The sequence below is a fragment of the Adiantum capillus-veneris genome, chromosome 15 (assembly GCF_014529385.1).
Source record: "Adiantum capillus-veneris isolate H3 chromosome 15, ASM1452938v2, whole genome shotgun sequence".
In the NCBI taxonomy this organism is placed as follows: domain Eukaryota; kingdom Viridiplantae; phylum Streptophyta; class Polypodiopsida; order Polypodiales; family Pteridaceae; genus Adiantum; species Adiantum capillus-veneris.
In genome coordinates, this window is record NC_140945.1 from 23,600,103 (window position 1) to 23,625,157 (window position 25,055).

The window sequence follows — 25,055 nt, forward strand, 5'->3', positions numbered from 1 at the left end:
GAGGATGACGAAACATAAACTTGCCTCCCCTTGACACATAGGGTGTAGGCACACAAGTTCCTCCTCACACATCAGGATGTAGGTATACACAATCCTCCCGTGGAACACATGTAGGGTATGGAACATTAGATCCCCCGAACACAAGGTGAGATCACACAAATTCTTCCCTTACAAACACATAGAGGGTAGCATAGAGACACAAACGAGTGCTTTACAAAAATAGGCATCAAAAGTTTAAAACTTTATTGACCAAGCTATGTGCATAAGCTTTATTTGCTTGGTCGAGGTCATTTTCGCCGTTTTCTTCCATAGGTGTAGGTATTGGTGTTGATAGAGCAATGGGAGGTCGAGGATTCCACAATCGAATCTGCTCTTGAATTGGTTGTTGCTGTGAAATGAATTTACTTCTCAAATTCTTGGGCTTGTGTCTAGCTGATACAGGCGAATATTCCGGCTTCGATTTTGAAGTACTGCTGTTGGTAGCCATTTGATCAATTCAATCATTAGTGGTTTAGTGAAGCACCTCTTCACCTATAGTGAAGCCACTCTTCACAAAGAAAGGTGTTTTGAATTGTCTTCAACTCGTTTTGGCCCTTCGAGCGGTTGCCTACTGTGGGAAATGTCCCGTAGGTGGTGTGGAGTGACCACTGTTGAAGCTTGGTGGAAACCAAGGTTTTAATGGATAATTGTAAGAAAAAAATAAAATAAAAAAATGACAACAAAGCTTTGTCCTTGTTGACGAGTTGGATCTGGTGCTAGTGATTTGCGAGCGAGCAGCTACAGGTGGCAATGGCGAGATCAATGCATAGCAAGTGTCTGAAGCTTATTGATACACAAATGCAAGATTTAGTAGCAACAGCAGCTGATGACGACCGCACTAGGCAGTTTACTGATATAGAGACGCGCGACAGCGTGGGCAGGGCTGGTTGTTGCAGACGCCGATGCTCGCAACTGTGGAGAGTGCCGATGCTGGGGAGAGGAGTGGTGCAACTGTATGGTGGTAAGGCTTGAAAGGTTGTGCTTTGTAGGACGCTCAGCCCGCAAGGGTGATCTCATGTGTGTGTGTGGGATTAGCAATGGGACTTTCGTTGAAGGCCCTTATGCAGGGTTCACCAAGGCGGGAGCATGTTGGCTAGTTGAGAATGGAGGCGAGCAAGGCTACAGGTGCTTGTAGAGGATGAGAGTAGCGCAACAGGTTGAGTTGTGAGCCTAGGCACTTAATCAGAACGGCGGTTGTGTGAGGAAGCTAGGGCAAAGCATGAGCATTGGGTCACGTAGGTTGGGACTGCAGGAGCAACTTTTGGGATGGCCGCTTCAGGCATTCAATGCCTTCCACAATCGGCAGGTGAGCAGCATGAGATGTGATGGGCTACACGAATCAATTAGCGAGCAATGACAATAGACAATGAGCAATAACATTAGCTCTAAGCATAGGCTAAACTGAGGGTGTAAAGCGATAATGTAGAAGGTGAGATAACAAGTGGGTGTTTAATGAAGGCAATGAAATGAGGATGTAAGGTGCAGCGGAAGTGAATGTTGAACTTTGCTCAAGATGAGTGCTCCGAACTGTGCTCAAGGTTCCTTTTACTTACGGAAGGGAGAGCCTTCCCTTCCTTTAGTGAGAGTGCAATGGACACAAACAAAGTGGGTGAACATTATGAATGAAGGTGCTGAGAGTGAGAGATAGAGAGAGAAGAATAGGACACCAGAAATTTGTCAAAACCCTCCTCCGAAGGCCCCACTCTATGGTGAGAGCGGTCTACTATTGATTGCACAAATCTCTACAATGCTTGGACTTGCCGACGATGTCGATGACGATGAGGGACGATGACGAGATGGGCTGAAATCTGGAAATGCTAATGGCTGAAATCTGCAAATCTTTATCTGATGAATTCTGACTCTGTGTCGGTGACGATGTCGATGGCGACGCGCTGAAAATGCAGATGCTGAAATCTGCGTTTTCTGGGTTGAAACTGCAAACTACACTGGATCTGACCGCGCGGCGAGGATCTGCTGCGGGAAGGTGAGATCTGCGAGGCTCGGGACTTCTTCTGCGATGTTTGACTGCTACAAACTGAAAACACTGATGCCTCTGTGGATATTGTCGCGATGGAACTACAAAAACGCTGGTCGGTCTTGTTGATCCAAAAACGCTAGGCTGAATTTCGTCTCCTTGCAAAAACGCTAGGGCTTTTGCTGGTTCTGCTATCGCCGGTTGTCTTGCAAATGCAAAACTCTAGGGCTGATTTGTCTTCTGCTGTCGCCAGGCTACTGCAGTGCAAAAACGTTGGCTTCTACTGTGGATGAAAAACGCTAGGTCTTTGCTTGGCAAAAACGCTAGGTTGGTCTTGGGGGGTTCTGTTGAGAAGGTGCTTGTTGAACAAAGGTGCTCCTGTTGCCTCTTCTGCTGTAGAATGCTAGCGCTAGGTTTCTATATATACTTGCTTGTGAAAAGTGCCCTACCCAGTTTCCAACAAAAGTCACTTAAAAATAATGAGTGAAAAATGTCAAAAATAGGGAGAATAGGTCTATGTCTTGTAAAAATGCTACTGATGGGTTTTGACTGTAATCTGATGGTCATGCTGTGTGTGACCAAAGGATATGCATCTAATCTAAGTGCCTCGGCATACACGATCTGCGATCAGACTCACAAAAGTGCCAGAACACTTCCTAAGCTAACTGAATTGAATCCATGTCATGAAGTAGCTTGGCCACATACACATAGGGTTAGATGTGCACGTGACATCCCCTCCTTTTCAAAGTGAGGTACTGGTACCGAACTGTATGGTGTCGAGGGAGATCGCCAACAACTGTCGGAATCCTGGAAAGGACTCTTCGCCGGCCCACTCTGATGCGTGGGTCATTTGATACTTGAACTTTATAAAGGTCTGCAAGGCTTGCTTCTTTGGGCCGCGCCGAAAGCGACAAAGTCTTCTGAGGCTCCTTCAATGCTTCAACTTCGACGATAGTCATGCTTCTTCCTTCTTCAAGAATCTCCAAGGCTGAAAATTCCTGAAACCACTTCCAACACAAAAATATGAACATACCCATTCCATGTAAAGTGACTGGAAAATACTATTCCTTCAAAAAAACTGTGCATGCGATGCAGATGAACAAAGTGATTGAGTGCCAAACCGTTCATCAAACACACGCAAACAATAAGGTCAAATCTTGACTTTTTGATCTAAATCAATCAACTGTGGCAAATCACAATGGAAATGTCGATGCTTGATGCTCAATCCTTCTTGTGCTCTTTCTGATACTGTGTCATGCGAAGGAAGAGACATGGAATGTGAATTCCTTGAATGTAAACATTTCATCTTTTCATGAATCATCTGCATATATCCGTGCTCATTCATGAGGGAATCGTGCTCGATGTACAATATGGCATGCCTTTGAAAAGGGATCACATGAGGACGCTGACTAAAATATAGGAAACGATCACGAATGAAACACTCGAACAATGCGTGCTGACTAATCATTCGAACACATAATACTTCCTGTGGGGGTTCTTTGGACCTAGGCTCGAGATGCAAGATCGGTTCTTGGTTATCGATCGAATCTGCAATGAGGTTAGCTTCGCTAGAAAAAGCATCAACTAAACCGTCATCCTTGTGAACAATCACACCTTTTCCCTACAAATCATCATGCTTGTGAGAAATCACATCTTGATCATGCTCATCATCATGCTTATCATCATCATGCAATTGATCATGCTTGTCAGTATCATCCAAATCATGTGTGTCATGCTTGGGAGAAGAAAAGACTGAAAGAGTCTCCTTCTCCTGATTCTGTTCAAATTGCGCGTGCACAATAGAAAAAAGTCGCAAAAACTCTTTCATGTGTTGGTCGCTGTTCTCTTTTCTTGCTTTGTTCTCCCAATCAAATTTTGCTTGTCTTTTTGTGGACTTGTGATCCAATTCTACGTTTCTTTTTGTGGCCGCCAAGCGTGCTTGCTCGTACTTACTTGCTATGGCTGCCATTCTTTCTTCGCGTTCACTTGCTATAGCTTCCATTCTTGGTACTTACGCTTTATGGCTGCTATTCTTTCTTGGCTTTCTAACTTCCTGTCCATCATCATCTTGTCGAAAGCTGCCATAGGATCTGGTGCAATCCTTTGCGTAGATGGGGAAGGGGGAGGGTCAGAAAAACCTCCTGGTGGGGAAAACTCTTCTTCGGCACTCCCATGCTCACCACCTCCAAGTGAAGTATCCATTCCGCTTTGAGTGATGACCATCCACTGAAGTCGTGGGTTCTTAAGTTCACGAGGAACTTGGGTTCTTGTGCCGGTCTTGGGTTCTTGGGGTTCTTGAGTTCTTGAGGTTTTTGAGGTGTTAGGTGCAGCGGAATGATTGTTTGCGCTTTGCTCAAGATGAGTGCTCCGAACTGTGCTCAAGGTTCCTTTTAGTTTTTATGGAAGGGAGAGCCTTTCGTTCTTAATGGAAAGTGCTATGACACGAACAAAGTGAATGGACACTGTGCGTTCAAATGTATGAGACTGAGAGATAGAGAGAGAAGAGAGATACGACACCAGAGACATTGTAAAACCCTCCTCCGAAGGCCCCACTCTCGCGTCGGCGAGAGTGGTCTACTATTGATTGCATAAAGTGGTACAATGCGTATGCAATGGACTGATGCAACTTGGGACTATGCCGATGACGACGACGGTGATGACGACGACGACTTTAGGGCTGAAATCTGTGGTCTTCTATCTGCTGAATTTCGGGGCTGTTTAGGTGGCTGAAAATATCTGTTTTGGCTGCGTTTTTATGGGCTGAAAATGGGGGTCTTCTGCAATGCTTCTAGGGCTGAATCTGCTACTAATCCTGTATGCTGAAAACGCTGCTGCATCTGCTACAACGGGGCTGAAAACCAAAAATGCTGATGGCTGATTGTAGCGTTAGTAAAACGTTGGCCTCCTGCTGCAGATTGGGCTGAACATAGAAAACGCTAGGGTTGTTCTGTAGCGTCAGTAAAACGCTAGGGCTGAGTGTATCTGCTGTGGTCCAGTAAAGCTGAAAACGCCAATCAATGGTGGGTGCTGGCGATGGCAGATTGAAAATGCTAGGCTTGGGGAGGGAGGTCACCAAGGCTCGCGGGCGCTGAGGGTACTGCGGGTTCTTGCTGAGAAGATGCCTGTTGAGCACGTGCTCCTGCTGCCTCTTCTGCCATTTAGTGCTAACTTGGGTTTGCTTATATATTTTCTTAGCAAAATTGCCTACCTACTCTTGTTGGAAAGTCACTTAAAAATAATAAGTGAAAAATGTCAAAAATAGGGAAAATAGGCTAAATGCATTGGAAAATGCCCTTGACTGAATCTGATGGATTTTGAAGGGAATACTGATGATCATGCTGTGTGCAACCAGAGGATATGCATCTACACTAAGTGACTGGGCTTCATGGTCTACGAATAGACTCACAAGAGTGCCAGATCACTTCTAAATCTAGACTGACTGGATTGATTGAACCCTGATCACGCTGTAGCTTGTCCATGGACACATAGGGTTGGATGTGTCACGTGACATCCCCTCCTTTTCAAAATGAGGTACTGGAACCGAATTGTATGGCGTCGAGGGAGATCGCCAATAGCATCCGGAATCCTAGAAGGGACTCTTCGCCGGCCCACTCTGATGTGTGGGTCGTGCGGTACTTGAAGTCTTCGGCCCTTTCACCCCTCCTTTTAAAAGTTGCGTAAGCGGAGCAACAACTTTAGAGTAATCCTTGATAAACTTGCGAAAGAATCCAGTAAAGCCTAAAAAGGACTTTACTTGGCGTACATTCTTCAGAATGGGCCAATTTCGCACTTTATCCAATTTTTCAGGGTCAACGCGAATTCCATCGCGAGTAATGATGTGACCCAAGTACAGAAGCTCTTTCTTAAAGAATTCACACTTAGAAGCCTTAGCGTAAAGCTTCTCAGTTCTCAGTACTTCGAGAACAATGCGTATATGCACTAGGTGCTCAGATAAACTTCGGCTGTAGATCAAGATATCATCGAGAAATACAACAACGAAGTTGCCTAAAAATGCCCACAGCAGATCATTCATCATCTACTGGAACGTAGCTTGAGCATTGGCGAAACCAAAAGGCAAGACCAAAAACTCGTAGTGACCTTAACGTGTATGGAAGCCTGTCTTAGGAATATCTTCCAGTTTGATCCGTATCTGATGATAGCCTGATCGCAGGTCTATCTTCGTATAATACAACGCTCCATGGAGCTGATCTATCAAATCGTCCATGCGCGGGAGCGGATACTTGTTCTTGACAGTGAGCTTATTCAACCCCTTGTAATCCACGCAGAAGTGCATAGTGTTATCCTTCTTTCGAGAAAGTAACACTGGCGCTCCCCACGGGGACTTACTTGGTCGGACAAAACCCCTGTCGAGATAATCTTTCAACTGCCGCTGAATCTCGTCCTCTTCGGTTTTACTAAACCGATAGGGTTGCTTTGAGAAGGGTTGGCTACCAGTCACCAACTCAATGTCATGATCTACTCCTCTCGAAGGCGGCAAGCTAGGAGGTATATCATCGGGAAAAACATCCTCGAAATCAGTCATGATTCCTCGGATAAGGTTGGGTTCGTTGGAATCCCCAAGTTCAACAGAAGAACATGAAGTACTAAGCACTAATGAATCAAACCAAGCAGATGGTACACAATGATAAAAGTCAACGTCAGAAGACTTTATTTCTTTATACATTTCCAAAGCAGTAACAACTGGTATTGCAAAACCATTATTTACAGACTTCTGATTACAAAGTGACACAGAGACATGAGGCATGTTCTGCTTAACAAAAACAAGAGAGTGATGTACATAGTCTATATACAATGAGTCTTGTTTATCATAAAACCATGGAATTCCTAAAACATCTACTCTGTCCAGGCGCATGATGTGGAAATCCAGGTTCTCTTTGTAATCAGCTAGCTTGAGCGACAAGTCTGGAACCATCCGATTCCATACATCTGTATCCACGCCATGAGCCATCTTCACACGATACTCATCGTCACTGTCCCGCGTCTGCAGGCTCAGTTTCTGCACCAATTTTGTATCCACAAAATTGTGTGAGCTTCCATTATCAAGGAGTACGGTCACGTCGTGACCATTGATCTTCCCGGGGAAACGGAGAAGATCGTGCTTATCAAACACTTTGGTACTAAAAGTACAATTAGGGCATAAACTGTGCACTAAATGATGGATTTCAACTTGAACAACATCAGAGTTACCTGAGATCTCATGAATCTAAACCGAAGGACGACCTTACGGTTTTTGCGTCTTCTTCTTCTTGGGGCAATCCTTGATTTGGTGACCGGTCTGGCCACATCCGAAGCAAGCCCCCTTCTTCACTGCATCAGCAATTGAAGCATTTATGGCTTTCTTCTTCTCCTGAGAAGATATGGGTGATGATTTGGACTTATGCTGGAGTCGGGGTCGCTTCCTCGAAGCACCCTCATCGGATTGATGGTCTGCAGTTCTTTTCTTCTCATAATTCGCTCCATTTATCAAATGGAACGTCCTGGCGTTTGTCACTGCATCCTCCACATCAGTTGGGGCTTTGTCCTTAATTAAGGCCCAACGGTAATCCTCATGCAATCCCAGCAGATACATGTGCACAGCGTGCGTAGAATCCACCTTGTAGAAGGTGAGCGTCTCTTTGAAAGCTGTCGTATATTTATCAAAAGACAGAGTTTTCATCGAAAGACTGTAGATTGGCACAAGCTTTCAAAGGGTCCATTTTAGCGAAATCCCTCTTGAATTTCACACAAAAATCAACCCATGTCGTAGGCTTCTCTGTCATGTCGCGCCACCAGGTGAGCGCCTTACTGCGCAGATAGAGAGGAATCGTCTGAATCCTCCGTTCATCATGCTCCCCATGGAGATCACAATACGTGGTTCACTGGTGCAGCCAGTTATTGACGGCCAGTTCCGTACACTCCTTCTCTTCCCCTGAGAAATTTGTAGTTTTGTACGGAATTGTGGCAGTCGGACCACCCTGTGGACGCCCAAAAGCAGCAATCTGTGTTCGCAATTGCTGGAGATGGGTTCCCCCTCGGAAATACGCGTAGTCGTCGACTGAGCCATATTTTCGAGAGTAGAGAGTCGGGAATTGAGCCCCTGCACGACCCCTTCGAGAGAGGCCAAGCGAAGGTTCGTCTGAACATTCGCGTTTTCCAGAGCGGTAACACGCTGGTCGAAACTCTGGAAAGTACTTGTAATCCATGTGTAGAGAGCATGCGTGAATGGAATTTGGATATTACCTGGCGCTCGTCACGTTGCACATCTGAGCTGGAGGAATCCATGGCGGAGTGCGTGGAAAAACTGGAATTTTCACGCAAAACTGGGCCCTTTTTGCACTTTCCATTCACGAAAAGTTGAAGTTTGAAGAGCTCTACGCGTCGGCGTGAGTGTCAAGGCGAGCAGGTGATGGCGGGAGCGCGGGAGTGTGAGCAAGTGAGCTCGGGAGAGCTCGGGAGACAAGCAAAGAACTTTAAAAGTGAATTCTCTGTAACTTACAAAGCTCTGTAAGTGAGTTTTTAACAAATGACAGGTTTCATACCTTAAAAAAAAAAAACCAAAGTGTCCTGGGCACCCTTAATAAAAAAAAAGGTCAATTTATTAGACAAAATATGGCGTCGAAACTCAATGCAAGGCCTAAATCTGCCAGCGTAAAAAAAAATTCAGCGAAGGCTTCTGGAGTTGCCGACGCGTGGAGAGAGAGGCGCAAAGGATGAAGCAACTGCCGAGTGCGTGGCCCTCCGTGCCCAACACACGCCATGACCTCCACCCTAGAGCCATTGCATACAAACTCCTCCACGTTGGAGAATTAACGCAGCCTTGGCTCTTCGTTCTATAGCTGGTCACCCCCAAGCAAAGAGAGAGGTAGCACTCTCTCTCTCTCTCTCTCTCTCTCTCTCTCTCTCTCTCTCTCTCTCTCTCTCTCCTTCGCACAGAGGAGAAGGAGATTACAGAGAAAGCTTTAAGAGGATGCATGCTGAATTTTAATCTAAAATCAGTCACTTAATAAAGAATTCACTGATTTTCGTCGAAAATCAGCAAAACTAGTGAAGGAACTATGATTTTCAGCATTTTCACCTCCTGATGTGCTGATTTTTTAATCAAAAATCAGCGACCAAACTTTAATTTTCACCTGCATACATGTTTATGAGAAGAAAATAATTGATTAAACAATTATATCATAAAAAACTGCATGAAATAAAGACTATCCGACTTAAACCAGTCTGTAGGTGTGCACATAGTCCATCCCGTAGCCAAGCCGGCTCTGATACCATGAAACGAACGCGGAGAATGGATCTCCCGGCTACACAGACTGCCTACAGATACGCGTCGGACGAACCACCCGATCATAGCCACCATCTGGTAGCTCCTCCGTGCTGGGGTCGGCGTCCGAGGACGTAGGCGTGCACCTGTAAGACCGAGCATCCCATACCAACCCGGCCTCACCTCCTCGAGGTGACCTCGCGCACTCCTAGCCTCGTCGGCTAACCACTGGCACTCTGCCAGTGGGGGTCGACAACTGCAAATGAGGCCTTGGCCTCCCTTTTATAATAATGGCCGGCCACACTAGCCGTGTTCACACTAGGTCCGTCCAGACACTGGACGCCCATCCTGACGGCATCTGGGCTAGATCCCCTCTCCTGTGAGCGGGACATAACACTTTGACACGTCAGTAGTTTGTTACATGGTAGGCAACACAACACACAACTGTAGTTTGACACATGGAGAGCGGTTGCACATGGGAATTGTTACAAAACCCGCAATCCTTACAAGTACTTTGTTTGAGAATTTGTTTGAAATAGAATTCATCTGTTTTGAACTTGTTTTGGTGCCGATTTGAGATTGCTTGATTCTAGTTTTGATACTGGTTTCAATATTTTTTGAAAACCCTTGAGGCTTGGATACTCATGGCTTTCGCTTTCTTGATTCCATTCAGAAATTGATGAGTCATGCGAAACCGGGTTTTGCCATTCACTCAGGCAGTTTGACCTGCCCCACAGATGAAATCATGAACGAACAGACTTCGAACTAATGAAAGTAGAAAGAAGAAGAGCAACCCAGAAAAGAAAGAAAAGGATGCACGACCCAAGCTTACTCTTCGGGAGAGAGCTCTCTACATCAAAGAGGGGAAGTGCTTTGGATGCAGGGAAACTGGGCATATCTTTGCGAAGTGCCCTAATTGGATACTCATGGCTTTCGCTTTCTTGATTCCATTCAGAAATTGATGAGTCATGCGAAACCGGGTTTTGCCATTCACTCAGGCAGTTTGACCTGCCCCACAGATGAAATCATGAACGAACAGACTTCGAACTAATGAAAGTAGAAAGAAGAAGAGCAACCCAGAAAAGAAAGAAAAGGATGCACGACCCAAGCTTACTCTTCGGGAGAGAGCTCTCTACATCAAAGAGGGGAAGTGATTTGGATGCAGGGAAACTGGGCATATCTTCGCGAAGTGCCCTAAAAAGGCACCGAAAGAACATAACAAGAAGGATGAAGACGAGCTTGAGGGTTCGAAAGAAGCTGAGGAACGTGGACGAAAAGGCAAGATGAAAGTAGGACCGGTTCCAGATTGCATGGGTACTGACCCAAGCACCATTGATGAGAGTACAAAACTTTGCCGAGCTTGGGGCAAAGTGAAAGACCAAGAAGCCCTGGTTTTCTTTGATGGAGGAGCCAAGGCCAACTTCATTTTACATGAATTGGCGGCGCGGCTCGAGATCACACCCGATCGGATGGGACCACTAGCAGAGGCGGTTCTAGCGGCATCTAGCAGGGACGTAGCCATTACACCCGTCATTGGCAAACTTCGGTTGCATTGTCAGGGGTATTTGGGGCATGAGGACTTCTACATAATGCCCTTGGAAGGTTGTGATGTCCTCTTGGGAATTCCTTGGTACCATAAGAACAACGCCATGGTCGACTATCGGGCGAGAAAAGCGATTTTGACTACAAAAAAGGGCCAAACCATTGTACTTGATGTGAAACTTAAGGGCGAGTCTGTCCCTATTGTATCGGCTTCTGCCGCCTCAAAAATTAATGAAATCCAGTCTGTTTGTTTACTCGATTTTTTTGAGAGAGTTGAGTGATGAGCATAGGACAAATATGTCTGAACTTGATAAAGAACGCCAGGATTTTCTCCATACTCATGCCGATTGCTTTTCAGAGGGCCTGCCAGGCGAGTTACCACCCCCTCGTGCTGAGGATCATAACATTGATCTGATACTTGGAAGCACACCACCGAACCGGCCACCTTATCGTATGAGCCGAGCCCAGAACGAAGAAATTATGAACCAAGTGAAAGACCTCTTGGAGAAGGGTCTTGTCCAGTGAAACCGGCCCGTGGGGTGGTAGGCTTTGGCTTTCTCCCGAAATTCTTTACTTTACTTTAGACACACACAGAGCACTTTGCAAAGGGAACCTGCGACGGGAATTAACACTTAAGTACACACACGGCTTGGAAGCTAGAACGCTCCGAGCAAACGCCGACAACCTGTAGGCCCCAAAATTGGTGCCCCTTTCGGTATTTCTTTATTCTTTGAGAGGGTAAATTACAAAGTAGAGTCCTGGGAATTCTTTACCTGTATTCAGCTAGATACCACTTGTTTTGGCCAAATTTCGGTAGCATAACAGCCCCGAAACTTACGCGAAACCAATTCCCCTGCTGGAACTCACTTCCACTGGCATAAATCCTCTGATTCCTGCCCAAAAACAATAAATTGAGCATGTTGTATTTACTGGTTTTTGCCCTGTTTTCAGCCCCAAACAGTCCCCTAACTGTCCTCTGCCATTGGGGCACGATTCCGAATGGTTCTGGCGTCCGTAGGGCTGAAAAACAGTCAATTTACGGCGCATACACAGCGCTGAAAATGCACCTGTACGGTGAGGTTATGACCCTCACCGGTGCTTGCTTTGGAGTAGGAGTTAGCTACCCCTGTTCCTGCTCAAGGAGGCTCTTGCCTCAGCACAAAAGCATGAAACCACATAGCTGTACATCAATCAAATGAAGAGCCCTCTTGTGGGGCATCACATAACTGCACGTAGGGGAGAGAGAGAGCAGTGTGTAGTGTGCATGGCATCACTCCTAGCACCACACTGTACATGAGAGGGAAAGAAAGCACTCCATAGCTCTTAACTTGTGATAGGTTCTCAATGAAGCATCCCCCAAGCATAAATCGAGCGCCCCCTCTTCTGCGCTTAACCTGTAATCTGTGAATGAATAGATGCAAAAAGGGAAAGATTTCCATGGCTGCCAGAACCTGTGTATCGCTGAAAACGCACCAAAACAGCCCTGTAAACACACATCTGATGCCTTCCAATGCTGAAAAGGAGCTTCTTGGTCGTAGGTAAAGTAACAGGAAGCTCAAAAATGGAGAGAAATGGCTGAAAATCAGAGTTATTAGCCTCCAAAACTGCTCCAAAAAGTCAGTTACGAGTTTTGTTCTCCCAGACTTGGTAAATTGGCCAAAAAGTGCCACTTGGCACTCATATATGCAATTTTCCCTCATTGGGCTTCTCACTTAAAAATCTCTTAACTGGTGCATCAGTTGACTTTGCAACAGAGTAATGAAATGTTCCCCTTGTCATTCTGAAGCTAATGACGTGAACAGATTTTATGGCCCAAAATAGTAGTTCCCTAAATTTTAGGGGATGCTTCCGTTGGACTCCCATTGGTCATCTGACCAACAATGCCGACTGGGACCGCATCCAAAAATGCAATGTAACCGAGCTGTCGGGTACTTTACTTTGGTGACCCCACCTTGACATTGTACCTTTATTGAGTTCACTTCCTAGTATCCACCAACTTGCTAAGTGCGACGGGGGGAACCTACATGACCTTGCACTGAGCCTTGACATCCTCTTACTATATGAATTCCAGTGCCGACCAACTTCCCGTCTGCGGGTAAAACTACCGTTCACATTGGCCATACAGTGTCCGACCATTTGCAACTTCAAAAAGAGGTCTCAAAAATAAAACAAAATTCATTGGAAAGAAACCAACAACTAAGGTTAGCAATTGCCACGTCCTCGTGACATTCTTAACGGTTGCACGTCCTCGTGACATCCAGCCTAGTACTTCACCGTATTGCTCTCCAGTGTTCTTGGTTTTGAAGAAAGACGGATGTTGGAGAATGTGCATCGATTATAGAGCTCTCAACAAAGTCACCATCAAGAACAGACTTCCGATTCTTAGGATCAATGATATTCTTGACCGACTACAGGGATCCTCGTGCTTTAGCAGGATCATTTTGAAGAGTGGATATCATCAGATCCGAATTGCGTCGGGAGATGTCTACAAGACAGCTTTTCGGACGACTTTTGGGTTATTTGAGTTTTTGGTGATGCCTTTTGGCCTAATCAATGCTCCTGCGACATTTAATTGGATGATGGACAGGATTTTTCGAGAGTACAGACTATTTGTTGGCACTTTCTTTGACGACATCATTGTTTTCTCCAAGGATGAGGCAGAACATATAGAACACTGCTACAAGTCTTTCAAGCATTATGAGATCACAAGTTGGTGATTAATGCGAAGAAAAGCGAATTTTTCCTACCAGAGATACACTTTTTCGGACACATTATGTCAGTAGCAAGAGTGAAAATGGACCCGGCCAAGATTGAGACTATTCGTGATTGGCCCGATTTGAAGAATGTCTATGAAGTCAGAAGGGCTTGTGTTCGTACTACATGCGGTTCATTAGAAAGTTTGCAGAGGTTGCTTCCCCTTTGCATATCTTGACACAGAAAGGAGTACCTTTCTCGTGGGGACCCACAGAGGTGACTGGCTTTCAGATATTGAAAGAGAAATTGACTACAAGACCAGTTTTGACTTTGCCGGACTTGTAGAAGTCATTTGAAGTACATTGTGATGCTTGTGGTCGTAGTCTGGGTGCGGTCTTAATGCAAGAAGGCCATGTCATTGCTTACGAGAGCCGATTGTTTTAAGGCCGGAATTGACAGCACAAATTTATGAGAAAGAGCTTTTGGCGGTTATCCATGCTCTTACTCAGTGGCGGCATGACCTGCTCGGAGCGGATTTTACTGTCTTCACAGACCATCAGAGTTTATGCTACTTCTTGTCACAAAAGCAGCTATCCGAAAAGCAGATGCGGTGGGCGAACATCTTGTCATAGCTTCACTTCCAGATTGTGTCACAAACAGGAGCGCACATGAATAATCAACATGATGAAAATAAACAATCTTTCAACTAAACAGAGTTGAGGGAGAAGTTCGACACAGTATTTGGGACCATAAGATGGGCTGGTCCCCCCCCTTAAAGAGAATCCTTTATTAGGGAGAATCTTTTTACAAGCACAAGAACCGGAGAAAACCCCTCCGTTCTAATTTCCTGACTCGATGGTCGTTCCTTCCCGTAAGGGAAATCCGAGAGACAAGCTCTCAATCCTTTTTCCGTCTGTACTCGGAGTTGAGACTCCGCAGACAATTTCCGAATTCGGTTTCCGGAATTCCCAAGTGTAGGCCGGAGCCTTCCCGCTTCTCCTTCACGATGAAGTACCTGCAACACACACACAAACACGGGACAACAATTTGTATGGCGATTCCACAATAGATACCTATCAGTCTTTCGCGGGAAAAGCGACTTCCGTGCTTCGTAGTTTCGCGATCTCTTGCGTCTTCTGGCGGCAGAGTCTTCTCTTGCTGGCGCTGGCAACCACTCCTTTGAGTGAGGGCATGTGGTGTTTTTATAGCTCCCTGGCCACAACAGGAATAACTGAGTAGAGGCTGGCCGCGTAGAGATCGCGGCGGATTTTTTTTTTTTTTTTTTGGTGCTGTTCCGAAATAGGGACTGAGAATCCGTTGGCTGCTTTTGTTGCTTTATTTTCTAAGTGGTTGCCCACTTATTAAGTGGGCGGCCGGCATATTTTAAAATTGGTCTGAACCTGCCCAAAAACTCAATAAAACCTTATAAGTTTAAAACAATGCCTTTCACAGCACTTCCCAGGTGTCCGTGGATGCAACCACATGCACAAATGTAATGCAGACATAGATTCCTCGCGGGAAAGCGTCTGCTCTTCCCGGAAAACTCGTTAAAATATTCCGCTTTTTTAGAAAAGCTTCTCAAAAACCATCTTTATTCTTGTGCTTGCGTCTTTACACGTAATCCTCTTTCCAGTTCGGGTTTCTTGCCAGACCAGCGAGATATTCCCTTTTCGATGCTCTCGTCACCCCACCACGTGACGCATCAAGAATATTCGTTTCCCGGTCTCTCCTACCGAACTAACGGTAAAACCCCTTCACGATGCTTAATGTCACCCATCATATGACGCATCAGAGTTTTCCGTTCTTGATGGCTTTTAATAATTCCAGTAGATCTACAGTTCCTAACCTTACGGTTCAAGTGCAGATCTTTAAATATCCTAATTTCGATAAAAAGAAATTACTCGAGAAAATAAGAAAATAGTCCATTTAGCAACATCCCTTTGGCTTCTAAACAGTTGTCCTCAACTGTAGTGCTTGTACATATCCATCAAGAATCTTGGGATAGGATGCTAATTCTTGCTCAGTCATCCACTGAGCATCTAGAGTAGAATAATTCTTAAACTTTACCAAATACTTTCGTGTAATCTTCCCGAACTTAAGTGGCCGCTCGTGATGATGAATGATCTGCTCCGATTGGAGTATTTCTTCCGTTTCCTCAACCTCTGGAGGTTCCTCAGCAATAGGCTGACTTGGAGGCGGTCCCATATATGGCCCGAGTAAACTAACATGGAAAGCATTGTGGATCTTTCAATTAGATGGTAAGTTTAATCGGAACGTCACATCGTTCACTTGGTCAATTATCTTAAACGGCCCAAAATAGGGATTGGAAAGTTTTACCACTTTCCCTTTTTGAGTCGCTTGTTTCTTTAGTCTTGCCTTCTCAAAACTTGAGTAAGACTAATTGACCGACTGTTAAGTCTAGATTCCTTCTGTGCTTGTCCGTAGCTTTCTTATGTTTTTCCTGAGAGCGCAAAATTGCTCTCTTAACTTGCTCGTAGGCCGTGTCCAAATCCCGGACAAACTCATCTGCTGCGAAAATCTTATCCTTAGTGACAAGGATCGGTGGAAGCAAAGGCTTACCATAGAGAATCTCAAAAGGTGCTTTCCCTGTAGATGAATGCACGGTATTGTTATACGCGTACTCAACAACGGGCAAATACTTCTCCCAGTCAGACTGTCTTTCTTACACATAAGATTTCAACATATCGAATATTGTGGAATTAGCTATCTCACTCTGCCCATCCGTTTGAGGATGATATACAGAAGAAAAATTCAACTTTGTGCCAAGGTTATCAAACAAGGCACGCCAAAAGTTGCCTGTCATGCGAGGATCTCGATCACTCACAATAGACTTGGGCAGCCCATGATGCTTAAAGATCTGTGCTAGAAAAATTCTAGCCATATGGTCTGCTGTCATTGCTTTCTTAACTGGAATAAAGTGAGCTTGCTTGCTAAATCTGTCCATCGCATCATTTCCAGTTTGAGTCTTTGGGAGATCCACAATAAAATCCATGGCTATACTCTCCCAGGGTTGATCAGGCACAGGTAAAGGTTGGAGTAACCCAGGCGTCTTATGCCGATCATACTTTACTTTTTGGCAAACCAAGCATTCCTTGACATATTGATCAATGTCTGCTTTAAGGCTTGGCCAAAAGAAATATCTTTTCAATGCTAAGGTCGTAGGGAGAATTCCTTGATGACCCGCATATGGTGAAGCATGTGCTTCTTCCATGATTTCTTTCTCAATGGTTCTGCCACGCAAATTGCTTGGTGGTGATAGAGGTAACCATCCCGAATAGAATAGAGATATTCATCCTCTCCGTTCTGTAACTTATTCCAAGTGGAGGAGAAGTCTGGGTCATTCGGATACAACTCTGGAAGTGATTCCAAGTCTTGGTGATACACAGAAGTAACTGCGTTCATCCTAGGCCGTCTAGACAATGCGTCTGCAGCCACATTCTTACTCCCAGCCGTATGGAGGATCTGAAAATGAAACATGGACAAAAAGTTTGCCCATCTCATTTGCTTCTCAGACAATTTCCGTTGCGTAAGAAAATACCGCAAACTCAGGTGCTTGGTTTTGATCACAAAATCCGCTCCTAGAAGATAATGCTTCCAGGTAGACAAGGCGTGGATCACAGCCATAAGTTCCTTCTCGTAGATTGAGGCATGCAATTCTGCATCCTTAAGTCGTCTAACTTTCATAAGCCACTGCATGGGCTTCTTGGTTAAGCACTTCACCGATGCAATCACCTGAAGCATCGCAGTGAACCTCGAATGGTTTCCTTAAGTCTGGCACTATCAAAATAGGTCCATGGCTTAATAGGTATTTTAGCCTACCAAAGGCACCTTGTTGTCTCGATCCCCACTTGAAAGGGATCTCTTTCCTTGTTAGGTCATGAAGTGGTCTTGCTACTTGAGCAAAGCCTCGGATAAACCTCCGATAGTAAGAACACAATCCCAGAAAACTTCGTACGGTCATGTACCGTAGTGGGAGTTGGCCAATCTTGCACGACTTAGATCTTTGCGGGATCCATTTTCACTTGGTTGTGTGAGAGTATATGGCCGAGATAGTTTATCTCAGTGAGGAAGAACTCACTCTTCTTTGCATTCACATGCAACTTATGCTTTTGCAATTCCTGAAACACTATATCCAAGTGCTTTCGATGTTCCTCCTCGGTCTTTGAAAAGACGAGTATGTCATCAAAGAACACTCCTGTGAAAGCTCGGTGTGGGCTGAAAATTCGATCCATCATTCGATTGAATGTGGCAAGAGCATTGGTCAAGCCAAACAACATTACCAAAAATTCATAAATTCCAAAAGTTGTGCGAAAGGCAGTCTTATGGACATCTTCAGGGGCTATGTGTATCTAATGATACCCGCTTTTTAAGTCAATGCGACTAAAGATTGCTTGCTCCCTGCAGCTTATTGAGAATATCATCAATCCGGGGTATCGGAAAGCGATTCTTGATAGTGATCTTGTTTAGAGATCGATAATCTATGCACATTCGAAACGTGCCGTCTTTCTTTTGCACCAGTAGAACTGGAGAGCAGTAAGGCGAAGTACTTGGTCGTACTAGACCTTTTTCCAGAAGCTCGTTGACTTGCTTCAAAATTTCCTCTTGCTGAGCAAGACTAACCTGATAAGGGGGTAGGTTTGGGGGAGAGCTACCTGGTACGAGATCAATGCGATGATCTTTCGGACGTTCCGGAGGTAGCTTGTCTGGTGGAGTATCCGTGAAACAATCTTTATACTTTTCAAGAAATTGAAAACGTTTAATTTCTAAACTAGAGAGCGAACCCTCATTAGTTTTATCTCTTTCACATGGGAAAATCAAGTAAGCGGAAATGCACTTCTTTATTTCCTTCTTAATGGAGATATGGCTTACAATAGGGAATAGCCAATCCCCTGCATCAGCAAAAATTTTAATGTTCTTGCCCTCATGCTCAAAAGCGACTGGCTTTTCTACATAATCTGGGACCGGTTGCATATGGCAATGCCATGGCATACCCAAGATGATATTACATCCCTCGATAGGTGCCATCGAAAAGCATTCGCAATCCTTGTATTCACCAATCCGGAGATTGAGTTGTCTTTGCACAGGAGTTGAATTGGTGGTCAACCCCTCAAATGCCAATCCGGAAGTGACTAGAGTTCCAAGCTGAGCCAATGTAAGGCCCAAGCGTTCTGCAGTTTCCAGTGAGATGAAGTTGTCCGTCGATCGAGGGTCATAAAGGATCAACACCTGCTGGTTATTCACAGATCCCCAGCCTTTAAGGAGCTGGCGCTTTACTTTCTCGGATTCAGTATTCCCTTGCACGTCAGGAATGGAATTCAAGCTCGGTGGAGCGGGTTCCTTCTTCGATTGTTCCTTCTTCGAAGATGCTTGTTCCTGTCGTTGCTGCCGAACAGGGTAGTCAAGCTTCATATGTCCTTTTTCACCACAGTAGAAGCACCTTCCTTGCTCTTTGAAGGTTTGTACTTGGTTCGGCGTGAGATACTTAAGCCGTTTTCCGGTACCCTCTGGCTTCTTAGGCTCATCCGGGTCCTTTGGGGAACGCTTTTTGCCTTGGTTGCCATGGTCATCATAGACCGCTCTTTGCCTTGCACGGTATGTGCTATGTTCCATCCGTCTGGGGGTACTAGTGGAATGTAAATCCTCGGCAATGATTGCCGACTCCATCATCCGCTGAAGGGTGTCGTGTGGGTACACCTTCTTCCGAAGCAGTGGTTGAAGGCCTGCTTCAAACTTTCGCATCTTTTCCTTGTCGGAAATCTTCATGAAAGGCGTAACTTTCAAAAGGACCGACCAAAACTTGTCAACATAAGCCATGACTTTCTCTTGTTCCTTTTGGGCGAACCAGTCCCATTCCTTCCGGATGTCCTCGAAATCAGGTGGAAGAAATTGTTCATAGAATTCAGCTTTGAATTGAGCCCAGGTTCTGGCTTGAGTACCTTCCAAAATTTTGGCTAGCCACCAGTTGCTTGCAGTCTCCTTGAGATGCATCCCAACATGACGCAACTTGGATTTTTAGTGAAGTTTCCGTTGGCAAAAGCAACTTCGAACTGCCTGATGAAAGACAGTGCCTTGGAGATATCTTTCTGTCCTATGTAGTTATCAAACTTCACATCCTTGTCACCGGATTTGAAAATCCGCATCTTGTGGTGATGTCTGCTGTTATCCCTCTTGAACTGGGGCTTCTCTTTAGTAGTATGTAAGGAAGTAGTAGGAGTTTTCTTCTTGGGAGAAGATTTAGATACTGTATGAGAAGTAGATGTAGTAGTATAGTCATGAGAGTATGATGGAGAAGAGATAGAGACATCCTTTTGCTTTCGTTAAGCAGAGAAAGTTCTTTTTCCTGGCCCTTGCTCTTGGAAGGCCGTTTGTCCTGATCCGGAGATCCCTTGTGCGTTTCGGCACCTCTTTCCGCACCATCCACCTGCGGATTACTTCCATTAACAGGATTTTCTTGATGCCCATCGGCATCCGTTCCTTGTGGCTTCTTGATTCTGTCCAAAGCCTTTTGGACAGCCGGCAGCGAAATGAGTTGTTGCAATTCTGCGAGTTGGGCTCGCACTTGCTGAAGTTCGTCTTCCGCGGTTCTTCCGTGGCTTGTCATGGTTCTTCCCGTTCCTTCCCGGAATCGTCCTTCTTTGCAGAGAAAGAGAGGAATCCGAGCTCTAATACCACTGTCACAAACGGGAGCGCACACGAATAATCAACAAGATGAAAATAAATAATCTTTCAACTAAACAGAGTTGAGAGAGAAGTTTGACACAGTATTTGGGACCAGAATATGGGCTGTTCCCCCCCTTAAAGAGAATCCTTTATTAGGGAGAATCTTTTTACAAGCACAAGAACTGGGGAAAACCCCTCCGTTCTAATTTCCTGACTCGATGGTCGTTCCTTCTTGTAAGTGGAAATCCGAGAGACAAGCTCTCAATCCTTTTTCCGTCTGTACTCGAAGGTGAGACTCTACAGACAATTTCCGAATTCCGTTTCCGGAATTCCCAAGCGTAGGCTGAAGCCTTCCCGCTTCTCCTTCGCGATGAAGTACCTGCAAACACACACACAAACACGGAACAACAATTCGTATGACGAATTCCACAATAGATACTTGTTGCTCTTTCGCGGTAAAAGCGACTTCCGTGCTTCGTAGTCTCGCGATCTCTTGCGTCTTTTGGCGGCAGAGTCTTCTCTTACTGGTGCTAGCAACCACTCCTCTGAGTGAGGGCATGTGGTGTTTTTATAGCTCCCTTGCCATAGCAAGAATAGCTCAGTAGAGGTTGGCCGCGTAGAGATCACGGCGTTTTTTTTTTTTGGTAGGTGTGCTGTTCTATCCGAAATAGGGACCAAGAATTCGCTGGCTGGTTTTGTTGCTTTATTTTCTGAGTGGCTGCCCACTTATTAAGTGGGCGGCCGGCATATGTTAAAATTGGTCTGAACCTACCCGAAAACTCAATAAAACCTTACAAGTTTAAAACAATGCCTTTCATAGCACTTCCTAGGCGTCCTTGGATGCAACCACATGCACAAATGCAATGCAGACATAGATTCCTCGTGGGAAAGCGTCTGCTCTTCCCGGAAAACTCGTTAAAATATTCCGCTTTTTTAGAAAAGCTTCTCAGAACCCATCTTTATTCTTATGCTTGCGTCTCTTTCCAGTTCAGGTTTCCTACCAGACCAACGAGATATTCCCTTTTCGATGCTCCCGTCACCCATCACGTGACGCATCAGGAATATTCGTTTCCCGATCTCTCCTACCGAACTAACGGTAAAAGCCCTTCGCGATGCTTAATGTCACCCATCATATGACGCATTAGAGTTTTCCGTTCCTGATGGCTTTTAATAATTCCAGTAGATCTACAGTTCCTAACCTTACGATTCAAGTGCACATCTTTAAATATCCTAATTTCAATAAAAAGAAATTACTGGAGAAAATAAGAAAATAGTCCATTTAGCAACAGATTATCCATTTGCAAGGATAGAAGAATTTGGTGGTAGATGCTTTGTCTCAAAAGCCGTTGGTTCTAGCTATTTCCGCGATCCATCATAGGAGCTTCGAGGATATGGTCGACAAGTATGCCATAGATACATATTGTGTAGATATTTTCACTCGGATACGGAATGGGGAGATAGTAGCTATGTCATTCGGGATGGCTACTTGATGAGGAAAACCATGTTATGCGTTACACAGCCGTTGAGGGAAAAGGTTATGATCGAATGCCACTGTCCACCTTTTACGGGTCATCGCGGCGTTGCTACCACCTTGAAAGGGGTAGAGAGATACTTCTTTTGGCCGAGACTCAAGAAGGATGTGGACGAGTTTGTGCGCAGTTGCTTGATATGCCAGAAGGTCAAGTTTGACAGGCATAAAACACAGGGATTGTTACAGTCTTTGCCCATACCCTCCCGCCCCTGGGAAAGTATTGTAATGGATTTCATTTTAGATCTCTCGAGAACACAGAGTGGTCACGATGGTATCTGGGACTATTATTGACAGGTTTGGCAAGCAAGCTCATTTCATTCCAGTGAAGGAAACAATCAAGCTGGATCGCTTAGCGAGACTGTTTGTGGCCCAGATCTTCAGATTACATGGCATGCCCAAGACGATTGTCTCCGACAGGGACCCTAGATTTACGAGTTTGTTTTGGAAGGCTATTTGGGAGAACATTGGCACGCGGTTGCAGTTCTCGTCATCTTTCTACCCGCAGACTGACAAGCAATCTGAGATTGCCAATTCAGTGGTACTAGATTTATTGAAGTCTTACATCTCGGATCAGAAGACTCAATGGGAAAAGTATTTACCTTTGGTGGAATTTTCCTACAATAACACGATACACTCTTCGACAGGGAAGGTGCTATTTGAGATTGTTGAAGGTGCTACGAAGGTTCAACCCTTCCTAAGCACGAAAGATAAGATTTTTGAAGCCGATGAGTACACGCGCGACTCGGACATGGCTTTTGCCAAGGTTAGCGAGGCTTTGCAGAAATCTCAAGAAAGATTGAAAAAGGCAGCAGATCGCCATCGTCGCGATTTGGAATTGAAGGAGAATGATTGGGTGCTCTTACGTTTTGAGAGGGCACGCCTGAGAAAGAAAAAGGGAAAAGAGAGGCTTTTTCCAAAGCTTAGTATGCGATACTACGGACTTTTCCAGATCTCCGAAAAGATAAATGATGTCTCTTTCTGACTGAAACTGCCCGAAACTTGGAGGATTCACAATGCTTTTCATGTGAGTCTCCTGAAACCTTTTAAAGGTGATGTGCCCGAAGATGGGGAACCTGATCAGCAACCCGAAGTGGAAGAAAACGAGGAGATCCTTGTTCTAGAACAGATATTGGCACATAAAGATAGAAAGATTAAGGGTAAAGCGATAAGGCGGTTCTTGGTCAAATTCAAGAACTATCCTGCATTGGATGCGAAGTAGATGGAGGAGGAGGACCTAGCAGATACTCCTCAGATTGTGAATCTTTACCTCAAAGCATTTGGATTAGCATAGTCTATTCTAAATGGAATCCCGAGTTCAGCTTGGGCAGAATCTGGTGCAGCGGGTATGCACAAGAGGGGAGTTGCTCCACTCCTTTGTCAACAGATTGCCTCGATTTTTGATATTAAAGTCAGTGATATCTCTTTGAGTTTCAGGGATACTGTGAGCTGACAGTATTTTGCTGTTATGACTTTATGAACTGGAATTCCCGATAATATGATACTGATTTGTTCTTGACTTGCTTAAGTGCAGGAACTGATAGACGAAACGATTGCAACATTTCGGTCTGAATGCTCTCGATAGACATGGTTGCAATAGGGATTAGTCAATCGGGCATCTATGAGGTCCTGAGTGGATCTAGATGCCATTGCTAATTGCATTGCCCATAAATCATGGTCTGAGATCCGAATGAATGTTGAATGTGATTTGTCATGTGATGTCAAGTGATATCCTGTGATGTCGTGTGATGTGACTGTCGATTGGTACATGTGCTAGATGTGTGTTCCTAGTGCGTCGGTACTAACAATGAGTGTCTGCTAAGACAGTTTATGGCTTTTGTCTGTTTTGCAGGCGTAATCGAGGGTGATTACAATGCTTTCAAGAGGGGGGTATGTCACAAACTGGTGACGTGGCTGCCCAATACACACACAGCACACACCTCCGGTTGGCATGGATAGTCCCGCGGATTACCTTGTTGGAATGCTGACGTGGCAAGCACCGTACGGATAGGCCGGAAAATGCGGCGCAAATCGCGGAATGCTGACGTGGCAACAACGTACGGAAAAGTAGATGCGTGGGCTGCTTTTGTCTTCGCAAGGAGAATTCTATGCAAAGCTTTAGAAGCTTTTGGGAATTGCTTTAATTCCCTAATGAGGGCTTGCGACTGGAAAAATTGAAGATGCTTTATTTTGAAGGCTTTTGATTTTCAGCTTTTGGGGCTCTGCTTTTGGCATCCCTTGTAACCTTTCAATAAGTGGGCAAGCTTCTCACTTCTCAGAGCATCTGGACGCAGAGTCTGAGAGTGAGAGCCTCCCACTCCCTTGTATTTTGAGTTGCATATTAATATAAAAAGAAATATTGAAAGGGGCGACAGTCTTTGGGGCCAACATCTCTAGGCACGGAACTCCGCCGGGCCAATGTCGAATCAATTGTGAACCGTGAACTGTTTTGAAGTGAATTCTTGTGGTGTCGCAGTAGATTCTCGACTTGGGAGTGTCCAAGTCTGTTACACCACCAGCAGGATTTACTCTTTGGTGGGGAAGACGCCATTTGAGAAGTGAATTCTTGTGGTGTCGCGGTAGATTCTCGACTTGGGAGTGTCCAAGTCTGTTACACCACCAGCAGACTGACGTGCAATCTAAGATTGCAAATTTAGTTGTTCTGGATTTATTGAAGTCTTACATTTTTGATAAGAAGACTTAATGGGAATTCTTTTTTGCCCTTGGTGGAATTTGCCTACAATACAGGGTTTACTCTTCGGTGGGAAGGCGCCATTTGAGATCATAGAAGGTGCTTTGAAGGTTCCACCCTTAGCACGAAAGATAAGATTTTTGAAGCCGACCAATACACGAGGGACTTGGGCACTGCATTTGCCAAGGTCCGGGAGGGTTTAGCGAAATCTCAGGAACGACACAAGAAGGCAACAAATCGACATTGTCGCAATTTGAAATTAAAGGAAGACGATTGGGTGCTCTTACGTTTTGAGAAGGCACTCCTAAGAAAGAAAAAGGGAAAGGAGCAGTTTTTTCCAAAGCTTAGCGTGAGGTATTATGGCCCTTTCCAGATAAAAGAAAAGATAAATGATGTCTCCTTTAGATTGAAGCTGTCCGATACTTGGAAGATTCACAATGCATTTCATGTGAGTCTATTGAAGCCTTTTAAAGGCGATGTGCTCGATGATGGGGAGTCAAATGAGCAACCTGAAGTGGAGGAAAGCGAGGAGATACTTGTTCCAGAAGAGATATTGGCACACAACGACAGAAAGATAAAAGGTAAGTGATTAGGTGGTTCTTGGTTAAGTTCAAGAACTATCCTGCATTGGATGCGAAGTGGA

General features: G+C 45.0%; 1 protein-coding gene across 8 annotated transcripts in view; it reads left to right on the forward strand.

The window, feature by feature from the left end:
- The window catches only part of LOC147440395 (F-box/LRR-repeat protein 4-like), a 32,377-nt gene that overhangs the window by 3,084 nt on the left and 4,238 nt on the right, over positions 1 to 25,055 (forward strand). The gene's annotated exons all lie outside the window — the stretch shown is intronic.